Source organism: Sinocyclocheilus anshuiensis, unplaced genomic scaffold (assembly GCF_001515605.1).
Source record: "Sinocyclocheilus anshuiensis isolate Anshui unplaced genomic scaffold, SAMN03320099.WGS_v1.1 scaffold1365, whole genome shotgun sequence".
Lineage (NCBI taxonomy): Eukaryota > Metazoa > Chordata > Actinopteri > Cypriniformes > Cyprinidae > Sinocyclocheilus > Sinocyclocheilus anshuiensis.
In genome coordinates, this window is record NW_015551032.1 from 1405855 (window position 1) to 1421087 (window position 15233).

The window sequence follows — 15233 nt, forward strand, 5'->3', positions numbered from 1 at the left end:
AGAAAGCTATTATTATCAGAACACGTGAGCATAACATAGCGGTTAGCAGATCAATGAATGAGAGGGCAGTGTTACCAGAGTTGCCCATATACCACACCATGTTACAGCACAGTAGGGCTATTGTAGACAGAAACAATACTGTACTACATCGATGTTTCCTGTCAGCTCAATTTTTGAGTGGACTTTGCTGTTCCGATGAGCATGAACGGTATACGAGTGGAGCGACTGAGCGGAGCACACACACGCATGGAGCGGGATAATACGCAGAGCGTCACACGACGTGAAAGTGAAATCATCCTCCTTAGACTGCCGTTTAAACTGTCAAAGCATAAACTCAACTCATCCGGTTGATTACAAGCTCCTTCTGTGTGTTTTAAATAAATGATTGACTGACTGCTTTTAACAATGTGACTTGAGCTTGTGAAACAATGTGAAGCTTGGTGAGCTCGAGTGAAATGTATACTATGTGAATGGAATTAACAGTAAAAAGGGTAAAGGGTCAAAGAAAGATTTCTCAAATGAATGGATCTCCAGTTTATTTCAGATTTAGACTTTAGACAGACAGGTCTGAATCAATCCACAGCATTGACTTATAAATCTCTGTCTGAGAGCAGACAGTTGAAGGATGTCTGGCAGGTTTGAAAGTTGTCGATTAGTCATCCTGAAGTGTTGTGTCTCTTCTGGGATTCATACATCAATTCACATTGCAATCGTGCTACCAGGGCCGGATTTACGCATAGGCATTCTAGGCATGTGCCTATGCTCGCTCTTCCAGGGGGGCCCAAACACAAGAGACATATAATATTTTTGTTATACTATGGGATATCTACAACAGTAAAAGAACCAAAACCCCAGAAGACATTGAGCAAATAAATATAACAAACAATAGAGTAAAAATGACAAACTATTTCCATGTCTTCAACCTTTTTTATGTACGGAAATCAGCTTTTCTCCTCTCACAGACGCAGACATAGTACAGATACGCACTCGCTCACACACGCGGAGATGCAAACAGAAACTCGTTGTCAGAGCTGCGGCTGCCCTGCGAATTTATCAATAAAATAGTTTCGCAGCTGAAAAGCTATACATGACAATTCTCAGTAGGGAGGTTCTTGAAGCAGTTCAACTTAAAGATTCGCTATTAGTAGACGCTGCTGCTGAATACTGCTGAGAGACGCACAGACGCACGTATTCACACGCACTTAATCTCTCTCTCTCTCCCTCTCTCTCTTTCGCTCTCTCTCTAAAAATAACTGCGTTAGACTGCATTAATAACTGCGTTAGCCTGCATATCAATGGCTAAAGCCTCTGTTATTAGCTCTAAAATGACGTTTTGGAATTTTCAACGGAAGGTTTGGGATGATGTGCGTAAAAAATTAGCTAGTTCAACACACACAAGATTTCAGGACAGAAACATGTCAAATGTCTTGAAACAAATCATCTGAACAATTGATGTGTGATTGTGTCTCCAGGCCGTTAAAATTATTAGAGAAATAATGCATTCCCGAAGTGGTTATTATGTGGCCACGTCACCGCGCCTATTAATGGAATGGTCTTTCTCAGTTCTCAAACAAATTAAGAACTAGGCTACATTCAACCAAGCGCGTATTGCGATAGAAAAAACACTGTAACGGTTTCCACTGATTAAGAAATATTTTTGTTTGCTTGGGTGGTAATATTAGGCCTATTATATTAACAGGGAAGGGGGGCCAAACAAAATTTGTTTTGCCTATGTCACGAAAAGAGGTAAATCCGGCCCTGCGTGCTACTCAAACTGAAGATATTTCTGAAATCATGCAAACACAAAATCAAAGAAGCTTAGTACTAGAGCCTGAAGAAACAGCCCGCTTAAACATCCACTTAAATACATTTTTCAGCAAGGATACATTAAATCAATCAAAAGAGCAAGTAGACATTTATAATGTTACAAAAGATTTCTATATTGAATAAATGTTGTTCTTTTGAACATATTCAAAGAAACCTGAAAAAATATATATATCCACAAAATATTAAGCAGCACAACTGTTTTCAATAATGATAATAAATGTTTCTTGAGCACCAAATCAGCATATCAGAATGATTTCTGAATAATCATGAGACACTGACAACTGCTGAAAACTCAGCTTTTCCATGACAGAAATAAATTACATTTTAAAATATAGTAAAATAATAAAACAGTTATTTGTAATATTAACAGTAATATTACACAATATTTCTTTATCAAATAGATGCAGCCTTGGTGAACATAAGAGACTTTGGTAGAGAGAGACTTTCAAAAACATCAAAAAACAAACAAAACAAAAAACAGTTGTGTATATTACTCCACCTTATCTTGGTAACTCTGCTATCAGACACTTTCAGGTTGTATGAAATAATCATGGGATTTTTACATCAGCAAATAGAGGATTTCTACAAAACATTCAACCAGTAGCAAAACATTCAATGGGGGTTGTAGGCATCGTGCAAGACACATGAACTCCGTGACTCCCACTACAAGTTACACCTACTATCAACCACCCTACCTGAGAGACACTGAGAAACAATCCTAGAATCCCTAACACACAAGTCTGTGATAAGTGATGATGATGAAGCTTATATTATTTACATGGCTGTCAAAGTGAAAGCGTTTTCTTATTAGATTAATGAAATATGTTTGCATGACAGAATTTTGTGGTCGTCTTATCTCAGTATGGATTACTGAGAACACAGGCATATAAGTTTCCTTCAGACCGTGTCCAATACATAACACTTAACAGTTAGCTGCATTCTGGCATACATGCTGCTAAAAAGGACAGTGCTGCCTCTTCTAGAGAGCGGTGTTTTTGAAGTAAAAGAAATAAGCACAGGAGACTCAGCTGCTTACTGTAACTCAATATGACCCAGTGTGTGATAACTTCAGCCGTGTTTATGTTGGGTCAAAGGTGAGCTCAAACTCACACTTTAGTGGCAAGCAGCTGCTATTAAAAACACTAATGGGTGTGTGTGCCTGTGTGTGTGAGTGAGTGAGTGAGTGCTTCAGCAGCATCTCAGATTCATCTCAGATTCCAGCACCTCAGATTGCTAAAGATAAACAAACTAAAAAAAAAAAAAAAGGGGTTCTGGAATTCCTCCTTAGTCATATGTTTTATGAGCATAAACTATTTTCAGTTCTATCTGAGACCCAGACCATAACTCATTAACATATGCATGTTCAAAGGAATTCCTCCTTAGTCATATGTTTTATGAGCATAAACTATTTTCAGTTCTATCTGAGACCCAGACCATAACTCATTAACATATGCATGTTCAAAGTCAAAGTCAGCTTTACTGTCATAGTTAACACACTACAGAGGAAAAAGAAATGTGGTTCCTTCAGGAAATTGCAGCGCTGTCATGACACAAATATTATGCAAGTAAAATAGTAAACAGACATTAAATACAGACAATAAGTAACAGTGCTAGACAGGAAACAACAGACGAAGGCATTACAATAGTTGAATAATGGATATGTATATATTACTAATATATTTCATTTTTAAATAAATTCAAATAGAAGATATATTTTAAATCTTAATAATACAGTAACAAATACAAATACCAATCCAAACTTTTGAACAGGTGAAATATAATTATTACTTTTATTAATTATTAATTATACTTTATTGCCTACTAGTGAAGGCATTTATGTCAGATTGAATATACATTACTGTCAATATAATATGGATTACATATTATAACATATTATGTGGTCTTGTAATCACAATTACAAATGCAAAAAAGTGATGTTCTTTTGAGTGGATTAATCAGATTTTTTCTTGCCACTGAATCTTGTGGGAAGTGATCTTGTGATCTTGCCTGTGAGTATAGAATTAGGATCAAAATTAGTTATTCCAAAACCAGTCAAACACAAATAATGTGTATTGGGCAGACAGTTTCACTCTGGCATGGAATCTCACACAGGTCAGGACTCAGTGCAAGCTAATCAAGCCAGCCATCCAATTCTTAATCAACTGGAGTAGAGGCTTGGCAGAGATCTGTGCGTGAAACACAACAACTGCATGCAGTGGCATAATGAGGGTCCGTTAAATCCTCATCCTCTCGTGACATGGAGGGAAAAAATCAATACCTTTCCCGTTTTTAGCATCTCACCGTAGCACGTTTGTGCAGAGCGCATGCCTGATTTATGCGGCCTAGCAGACATGCTAATGTTTTAAGGCCAATCAAAGTTCCAGTGATGGTCGATGCAGTTATTATGCGTTCAGCAACCTTTGGTAGTGATGTAGGCCTATTGCTTTTGTCCAAGCTGTCATTTTAACAGGTGTCAAATATGTTACAGCTAGTATGCCGCTATAGTTCCCCTTATGTGCCCGCTGACCTCTTTATTAGTCGAGTGCAAAGTGTCATCATTTAGATGTGAACAGACCACATCTGGTGTGACCTATACATAATCCACTTACACTGTATAATAATATAAAGGAAAGAGATTTGATCAATCAAATCACAGAGATTAGAGCATTTGATTTATACCTTCATCCTCTCAGCAGCAAATCGTGAATCTTTTCAAAACTACAAATGTTTTATGGAGTTGCATCTCCACTATATAAATACATTTTATTTTTCCTACATAAAAGTAACAAAAGATATTACAGATATTATATAGATATTACATAAACTAAATATTCATGTAACAGCACCTCATAAAGACCTCCAATTGTTTTAAAAAATAAGTACATAAGTACAAAATTTAGTTTTACTCTGCATAATGTACATATTCTAGGGCAAGGTAATAAATATGTAGTGCCATTTACTAAGCATTTTATGAATCTCACCGAATTAAGCACTCAAATCAAGCAATCATATAGCTAACAATATGAAGAAAGTGAAAGTGAAGTGACATGTGGCCATACTCAGAATTTGTGCCCTGCATTTAACCCATCCAAGTGCACACACAGCAGTGAGTAGCGAACACATACACACACCATGAACACACACCTGGAGCAGTGGGCAGCCATTTGCTGTGACACTCGGGGAGCAATTGGGGGTTTGGTGCCTTGCTCAAGCGCACCTCAGTCTTGAGTATTGAAGGTGGGAGAGAGCACTGTACATTCCTGCCGGTACTGAGACTCGAACCCACGACCTTTGGTTTACAAGTCCGACTCGTTAGGCCACGACTACCCAAGAAAGTGCAAAAATAGAAAAAAGAACAGCTGTGTGCTAAACCTGAGTCTTCCACTGTAGATACGGAAGAACAAGGGAAAGGAATTTACATGGAATCAGTGTCTTCGGCCCACTAAAAGGTTTGCTTGCATAAACATACTTCCCAATTATATTATTGTATTAGTCGTTTGAATATTACGTTACAGTAGGTGTTATCTGCATTTACCAATAAAATGTATTGCGATCATGTGTTGGTTATAATGGAAATGTTGTGCACTCTAGCCCTCCAAAAGTTTGGACATTCTAGACAAACCGAGGTTTTGGACAATATCAGCAGAAATCTTTATCAAATATTAATGCAAAGTAACTTGCAGTTATCAAATAATAATACTGAAGACCAGCAATAACGACATTATGAGTACATAATAAAGGCAATAAATACAGTACCATTCAAAAGTTATGTTTTTTTGTTGTTGTTGTTGATTGTTTGTCGCTTATCAATGTAAAGTCATCACTAAGTAAGGGTTTATGCTAATATTGTCCAAATCCTCAATTTGCCTAGGGAGTTTCCAAACTTGTGTGGTGTTCTTTTCATGGTCCTGTCGAAGTATAAAATATACATATATTAAATTAAAAGCTCCGCTTTGTCTTGATTAGTGAGGAATATGGTTTGATCACACAAGCAAAAGCAAAAGCAGTCACGCTAATCTTCCACTGGCAAAAAGGGGTGAGCTCATAAAGGAAAGGGTGCAACCAAAAACACAAGCCCAGTCCAAGGAGCCTTTTGATGTCAAAGAAACCACAGAATGAAACACGAGACCCCCGTAATGCTAGTCTCATACACCCAGGCCACAGTCCTTGTTTACCTTCTGTGAGAACTTTTTTTTTTACTTAAAACTTCAGAGTAATTAAAGTTTGAGGCAGATTTCATGGGTCTAATTATTGTTGTCACTGCATAAATGCCCCTTTATGTCACTTTTTACTGACGTGCTTTTATTACAATTTGGCTCGGTGAGCCAAGTGTAAAAGTCAGGTGAGTCTCATCAAAAGCTTTTGCAACACGATCCATCCACCACATTCCCATCAGTTTTCTTTCTGAACTCAGCACCTTGCCTCAGAAAAAAAAAAAAAAAAACCTGGCATCAAATGCATAGTATCAAAGAGTCAGATAAACCCAGTCGACCCGGCTGCGGTTGAGCCTGGGCACGGCTGCCTTGAGAACAAGTGGAGCACAAGCTGACAGAAAGAGAATCTGAATTTGGGAAGATGAAAGTCATGTTTAAGCATTCATAGACGCTCTCTTCAGAAGGACCGTGACTGTCTATGTGCGAGAGGATCAAAGCCTTGCCTCCAGTGCCGGGCTGATGGTGGAGTGTGTGGGGGCCACTGAGGTCCCTGTGTTAATGGGGACAGGGAGGGAAGAGCTCTGGGCTTTGATGGAGAGCTTGCACCTGATCCCCCATCACTGCTGTATTGTCTGAAGAGCAGGGACAGTGGATCAGGCTACAGACTGACTATATGAAGTGCTGTGGTGTCATGCTGTTCACACAGGTGTTAAAAAAAGACCTTCTTCAACTCTTCATTAGACAGGCAATGTCATGAGACTGAATGAAGTGAGAAATTATTAGATGTTGCTTTCAAGCAAACAAATGGTCTGATGAGTCTTAAAGCTGATGAGTCATTTTCTCTATATTAAAATATCCGTATGCACGCTTAATTGGATAATTCACCCAAGAATGTCAATTCTGTCATCCTTTACTTACCCTCATGTTGTTCTAAAACCATTACACTTTTGTTCATCTTTGGAAGACAAATTAAGGTCATTTTAATATTCTTTCATCATATTTTGTCCATTTTGTACACCAAGTAATGAAGATCTTATGGGTTTGGAACGACATGAGGGTGAGTAAATGATCACAGCATTTTTATTTTTTAATATGCAAATAACAACTATAAATCAGTCATTCACAGCTTGATTTCTCAGAAGAGTGTATTTGTGTGGCTCTGTGATGCTTTCAAAACATTGGGCTTCATAACTTTTGCATTTATGCACACAGGAAAAAGTACTCATGCAAAAATTCCTTCAGATTTACAAAAGGTTTGTACCAACACAAATTTGTTTTTACACTCATTCCAATGTTGATGAATTATGACTGTTGAGTGTGTCGTTTCAATTGGTTCTAAACTTTTCTTTGAAAAATTATTTATTGCCAATATTAGTATTTTAGTTATTTGAAATCATACACTGTAGATTTAAACACAGTTTTTCTCTCTCTCTGTGAATAGTATTCAGGTGTGCAATGTGATATGTATAAATATACATTTGATGTATTTTAGGTCTGACTGTCAAAAATCAGTGGTGGGAAAATATCAGTGATGTTTCCTGCCTCAAGGTAACTGCAGCTTGTGCTCCAAAATCAATAATTCCTGTTTCCTATAGGACATGACACAGAGAGGAGACTCAGATGGAGAACATACCCGTTGTTTGGTGACATGCCTCAGTCCGATGTGCGGCTGACTCCTGCACTGTGGAGGGAAAAAAGAGAGAATTTATTGCTCTAGTATACACACAAAGCTTGAAAAGACTTTGCTTTCTCACTTTCCAAAAATGCTTCAGAGAACAATGAATATAATCTGGACTCAAATTTGTAGAAGTATTATAAACTGCATGACAGTTGTGAACACAAATCAAACATGGCAACCACACAAAGGTCATATGAACAGAAAACATTACATTTGACAGTACAGTTGTTTTCCTAGAGTTGTATTCAATACACACTCCCAGAAAAAAAGGTAAAAAATGCTGTCACTGGGGCAGTACCCTTTCAAAAGGTACTAATATGCACCCTTTTGAAAAGGTACCGCCCCAGTGACCATCTTCATCTAAAAATAATTGAAAATAATCATTAGGGCAGTATGGCAAAATAAAATAAAAAATTAAATGCTATATTTTTTTGGAAAAATTATTTGAGCCCTAATGTTAAAATTGCAATATATATATATATATATATATTTTTTTTTTTTTATGAGATGTTTATGTTCCTAAAAGCCAGAATACACTAAACAACTACACAACATATCTTAACAGATTTTGAAAACACTTGGCATCACACTGTACAACTTTGTTGTACAGAGAAAAACTGGACATCAACGACTGAGGATCACACACTATCAGACTTTGAAGTTGTTCCAAACACAATCTCACACAGAAACATGCACCTCGTTGCTTAGAAATGCAGGACAAATGTAAATGAGTCCTAAAATCAGCTCAAAAAATCAAATGTGTTTGATGTTCTGCGGCTGGATAGTCTTAATCTAACTATACACTAGACAATATACACTAGACTATACATTTTATTTGTGAAATCTATCAAATTAGACTAATTAAAGAGTCTGTGGGAGCTGCTTCTTCCATTTTTTTTTTTGCAAGTATGTTGAGCTTTTTGAAACCTGTATGTCACATTTCAAACATGATGTGTGAAAGCAAACAAGCTTGGATTTTCTTTCCAAAGACGAGGCTCATAAACAGAGTCTGCAGTTGAGTCTGTCGCTGCTCAGAGCCTGCACTTCACCAGCTGCACAAACACACACAAAAATACCTTAACTGGCTCAAATCATGATACCTCCTCACAGAACCAAAAATTACCGCTCGTCTACTCACACACACAAACCACTAAACCACTCTGACAACCTCACTTAACTCATGTCTAAAGATTTAAACACTGACCTGAACCAGAGACCACCACTCTCTTTATTGGTGGGACAAAGCAATTACCTGGGAAACAGTTGATTTTTCGACTCTAGAGTGAATTTATTCAGCTGATGTAGACATAACATAGGGCCTGGGGTAAAAACACCTGCTCCAACCCATCAAAGATGATGGACATTTCCACAAGAGCTGACATTTAATTTACCTAATAGGCAAATATAAAATGAAAAATAAACCATTAGGATCCAAATCAATTACACAATAGAACAGAAACCAGTTACCATGTAAATTCATCAGTAAACTCAATATCTGAGAGCGAGACCCATGCACAAATTTATGAGAGGAGACAGACAATTGCTAACAGAAACCACGTCACATAAGAGTTCTTCATTATGAGGGAGCCCGGTTGCCTAGTTACCACAGCAGCCTGCTACGTGCATGTTTTTGGGCTGATCTACATAATCTATGTCACGCTCCATTGTGACTGCAGCAGCCTGAGAGGCTAAATGCCTCCTTTAGGTAAAGCGTGTGTGTGTGTTTTAATGTGGGAGAGCATTCTCCAGGTCTTTGGCTAACGTGGGTGATTACGTGCACAAGGGTTCAGGGGACTGAAATCTGCATGCAGGGAATCAAACGTGTTCGTTTTGTTCAAAAAGCCGCCTACCTTTCGTCATTTTAAGACATCATAAGCGCACACTCGACATGAAGGCTGTTACAAACGGTGCCCTATTTTGGCCAAATTATCAGGTGCCTCATTTTTGTAACCACTGCATGTGTCTTTCATGGAGAAACCCAGAATGCACTGCATCCAAGGCAGGGAAACAATTAGTAAAAAATGGCGGATGAAGTGAGAGCAATACTGATTATAAATGTAATTCATTCAACACCTAAAAGTATTTCAAAATATTTTAAATTCAGTCTAATGACAATTTCACTTAATATGTACTTTTACACTTAGAATGGCATGATTTTATCCCACTAACAAGTTAAATTCAAATCCCGCAGTCAATTTCATTGGTCAGCTCAATCAAGCAGTCACCTGATAGGAAAAATTCAGACTTTTCTGGAGTCAGTCCAGAAATATCATGGATGAGTCTGGTCATAACAAACATTAGTCTATCTATTAGGATGTGTCTATTAATGTTAGGGGTTAGTATTTGTTTCAGCATTAATTAGGCAGGGTTTGCACTGAAGTCGTTTGGGGGAAAAAAAATCATGAATAATGAAAAAATTTCTGCTCCCCTTTATTCCCTCATTGGCACTCAGATTGCATTTTGGATAATTCAGACTGTGCAATTGTCATTCACGTGAATGAACACCGATTTGCCTCAAATTGCGGGCTTTTGTTGGCGATCACCAGAAAACAGTGAGTGAAAATTGTGCCTAAAATCATATAGTGTATATCCAGCATAAGGATCGTTGTTGCTGCTTTTAAACTTTTTTTTTCGGTATTGCAGGGTAGCACTGTTCATGCACCTTTTTTATAGAAGCTGGGCTTTATTAGGTATTCACAACCCGTGAGTAGCAGCTACAGTATCTCAAGGACATGGCGGATGACAACTAGTCTGATCTTACATTTCTGGTTAAAAGAAATGAGAGGAGATAAAAAGGGGTGGTGAATCTACAACAGCAATACAGCAGATATCCGAAGCGTGTCATTTGTAGTCTTATTTATAGCTTTTTTTGTAGGGTTCCTGCATTTAATACACATTTATTACACATGTGAATTCCAAAACAGTTGTCAACGCTACGATTTTCTGTCTGATTGTGGTGAGAGTTTAATAGATGGAGCAGAAAATAAGTTTAAATCCTTTAATCTCAACATATTCTTTAATTGAAGTGAATGCTCAATTTGTCAACATTTATAATAATAAAGAGTATTTTTGTATCTGATGGTGCTGATCCATAACAAATTTTCCATTTGCTTTCAAATGTAAAATTTGACTAACATTACCAACTTTTTTTTTAAATCCAATACTCCCTGGATAGAAATCACGTCACATTAGAGTCAACTAAATGCAAATATAGAAGGTAAATGGACTGTAGCTTATGTTTTTAACATTTTCATTAAATATGTGTGGTTGGGAGGGGTTGCTGACATCATTAACCCGATTAATGGCAAGAACCAAACAAACCATACCCCAGACTGAGAAGATAATGTGAAATCATTTACATGCAAGACACAAATGTCAAGGACATCGAGGATCAAATGAGCATATATGAGCAGAAACCCAATGAAGTGCTGTAATTAATGCAATCAATTAATACAGCATGACCATTAGTTCAGTGGCTCGTTTAAAATTAAAAAATGTAATTCTGGAGCACAGTGTTTAATTATACAGCATCATTGCATTATTTTAATGTACAGAGCCAAAAGGTCTATAATACGTAGATAGAGTTATTCGTTAACATTCCCATTCATCTCAATGGCAGTTTCTTACTAAGTACAAGACCGCCCAGGAAGTATGTGATTTGCCCTCTTTACATTTAGATTAGAGCTGTGCAATTAATCGAAATAGTTTCGATTTCGGCTTCCAATGATTATGAAAATACAATAATCGAGATAAAACAATTATTGTGGCCCATTCCACCCCTTTCTTACAGTGAAGAGAGTATGCTGTTTTATTTTACATTCAATTGTAGTAGGCTGTTAGCTGAATACTTTAGAAATGCATAAAAAACTTTAAGCACTGTTTGTTTCATTTGTATCTTTTTTTCTATTGTATCTGTCCTTGCTTTTTTGTTTTTATTGTATTATTGGCAGTTTAATTATTTATCAATCATTTTTGAGGACTTTTTTTTTTAACTTAAATCAGTTACCCTAGTATTCTGCTGTGGTACTGAGAATTGTGAAATTTTGCTGGTATCTAAAATGTAGATGTCATAGCAACCTTATTTACAGAAAATATATATTTGATATATATTGCTATCTTTAAATAAATCACTAAAGTTTTGGTCATACATGGCCCACTCATAATTGTGTTAAATAATCGTGATTACAATATTGACCAAAATAATTGTGATTATGATTTTTGCAATAATCAAGCAGCCCTACTTTAGATCCAGCTACAGTAGGCTAAAATGGGTCATGCTAACAAACCAAACCTTGAACCTTTAAATGTCCAGCAGTCATTACTCCAGCCTTCAGTGTCACATGAACCTTCAGAAATCATTCTAATATTTATTATTATCAATGTTTAAAACAACCTTGCTGCTTAATATTTTTGTGTTAATTCATTTATTCAGGATTTTTTTTTTCTGAATAAAAAATGTATAAGAACAGCATTTATCTAAAACAGTAATATTTTTTTTGTAATAAATGTCTTTCCTGTCACTTTTGATCAATTTAATTGCTGAATTTAAGTATGTCTAAAAAAAAAATTACTGACCCCAAGCTTTCGAATGGTAGTGTATATATTTCTCTTGAGGGACTTTGAAATTTTATATAAAGGAGTAAAACTGTTGATAATAATGCTTTCATAGCAACAACTGCTTTGGAGAAACTTGTAGATAATCAAATACCAAAGTGTTTCTTCATCAGGGTCAAACAGAGCTATGCAGAGTATTTCAGAGCACTGTCAGAATTTGCTGACAGAATTCATATAAATATTTTCTTAAAAGCAGTTCAACTATCCAAACAGGAGGTATATTACCACATTATCACGCACCATCTCCTTTCGCTCCCTTCTTTTCGCGCGCCAAGATCTTGACTGATTAGCTTGTTATGTGTGAGTGACATGTCTCTCTTTTGAGACCTTGAGCCTGATGATTCCCCATTCCAAACAGCAGGTGCAGTGAGCGGGGCCTTTGTTCATGACTAACGAGACACAAAGAAGATTGACACACGGCATCGGGAGGAAAAGGTCTCCAAGGGAAGCGTTGTTTGATGAGATTATGCTTTAGAAATAAAACATTATAGTAAAACAACAGAGACTTTCATTGTGTTCCCAGGAAAAAAAAAATCTAATGAATTCACTGTGAGAGGAAACAGAACATTTATAAAGAAGAAATAGAGTGCTGAAGGTGTGTCAAAGCATCTGAAGAATTCCATTTCTGTGTCACTTTGGAAATAATTGTGATGCTGATGGTTGATCATATTCAGTATACAAGGCCTAACTGAAAAAAAAAATGAACAGACGACAATCCATAATTAGACATTAAACAATAATGGTCTGGGTAAACCACTCTCTTCTCGGTAATGTCGTCAAGTGAAAAGCCACAATAACACCCAAGAAAAAGAGATCTGTTACCCCAAAGTCAAAAATCTGTCATTAAAATGGAAATTGCCTCAGATAAGAGTCAATGAAGGTCAATTAAAAACTCTAATAGGGACAAAAAGAAATAAAGCCTTCAAAGCCTTTTCAGCAGAAAATAATTGCACATACTGTATGACAAACCCAGACCTCAGAGGATACATTTACGAAAATGAAATCATTCCTACATGGAAAGCAGATAACAATGATAAATGTAATTCAAACCATTTTATTAGCTATTGTCAAGATTATAATTATTATAAGCCTGAATAGTCTGAACAGATTTCCACATTTTCAAAATTGCAATTATGGTGACATTATAAACCTTAATAGTTTAAATCAGCTATGAATAATATTAAAACATGGCTTCTAACAAATGTTACTTTAAAGGGGTCATATGATGCTGCTAAAAAGAACATTATGTTGTGTATTTGGTGTAATGAAATGTGTTTATGCGGTTTAAGGTTAAAAAAACACATTATTTTCCACATACTGTACATTATTGTTTCTCCTCTATGCCCCGCCTTTCTGAAACGCGTCGATTTTTACAAAGCTCATCAGTCTGAAAAGCGAGGTGTGCTCTGATTGGCCAGCTATCCAGTGCGTTGTGATTGGCCGAATACCTCAAGCGTGTGACGGAAATGTTACGCCCCTTACCACATTGTGATGCCCTGTCCGGCCGGAGCGACGAGACAAAAACATGAAAACCCATTATAAACGAGGCATTTGTTGCATCCAGTGGGGACATAATTAGGATTATAATGACTTTACACGTTATATACTGTCTTTTTACGCATTGCATCGCGCCGCGTAAACATAAAACCATGTCTGCATTTGTGATCGGAGAAATCACAAACAACAAATGCTACTCTACACTGCCCAAAAAACTCGAGTTTGAATCATCAGTGGCAAATTCTTTAAATATAAAAAACGTATTACAGTCTGACAGCCGGCATTAGCCGGCACTGTAGTCTACTCTACCAGGATCAGGAAACAGTCCTCCATAAAATGTACTGCACAAAAAATATATATATATATATATATATAAACTCACTAGTGGAATATGCTGATCAGGCTGAGAATGGCCAATGCTGGTCTTTTTTCTGCTTGTGTATGCTGGTTAGGATCTGTCTGTGACCTCCACATCCTTGAGAACTCACATCTAAACTGCACTGATCACACTGATCTCTACATGTGTGCAAGTTTTGTGAAGGAAGTAGTCTCGACCACATGTTCTCATTTTTCATTAAACAAGCTAGAAGCACGTTTCTTTTAGACACTACTGCATGAAACCCACATATTAAGCAGATTACGGCGTCAAAACAACAAAAGATCCACACACATAAAAATCTGTATTATAAACATTGGTTCTCATTTTTGAGATAGTCTCTCTAAACACTGCCACACAGTGGAAGGATTAGGAGAAAAGAAAAGTTTGTCCAAAATGTCCTGATGAAAAAAAAAGAAAACATTACATAGTTTCTATATAAAAATTTATATCTGCACTACACTTTAAATAAATACTATGCTTTGATTATGCATGCTAAAATTGTTACACTAAATATATGTACTCAGTAAAATTCTATATTGATAGTATAATTGTCTTTTAGCCTTGTTTGAATGAATGAAATGGGCATAGGAGGAGCATGTGCAAGGCTTGGCCATGGGGCCTTGGGGGAAAAATGCCACCAAATTGGACAAAAATGCCCCTGCACAATTAAATTAAATCTATTACGTCTTTTGTGAACAAAGTGAAAATGAATGATTGGTCGATTACAGCATTAAATTAAGATCAGCTCATATTGCACCATATTTATTTTTATGCGTTTTTACAGTGTTGAGCATTATAACCAATCACACACGATTCTGTTGAATTTATGAATGCAGTGGCCAATCAGAGGCATTCACATGAGTCACCGCAGAAACGCCGTTTTGTTTAGTGCGCAGACTCGCTGGCTGAATTCTGCTCTCTTGCGAATTCTCTCATCATAAACAACAAAGTGCACTAGTGCAGATGTACATACAATGTATAGGAGATTAATTTCAGTGTAGACATCTTCAGTGATAACAATGGTTTTTTTTTTTGGTTTTTTTTTGAGAGAGCGCGAGAGGCAGGCACGTGCACAGGTAGGGTT

At 36.7% G+C, this 15233-nt stretch overlaps 1 pseudogene; it reads right to left on the reverse strand.

The window, feature by feature from the left end:
• LOC107661228 (ras-GEF domain-containing family member 1B-A-like) overlaps window positions 1–15233 on the reverse strand; it is a 69323-nt pseudogene that overhangs the window by 47582 nt on the left and 6508 nt on the right.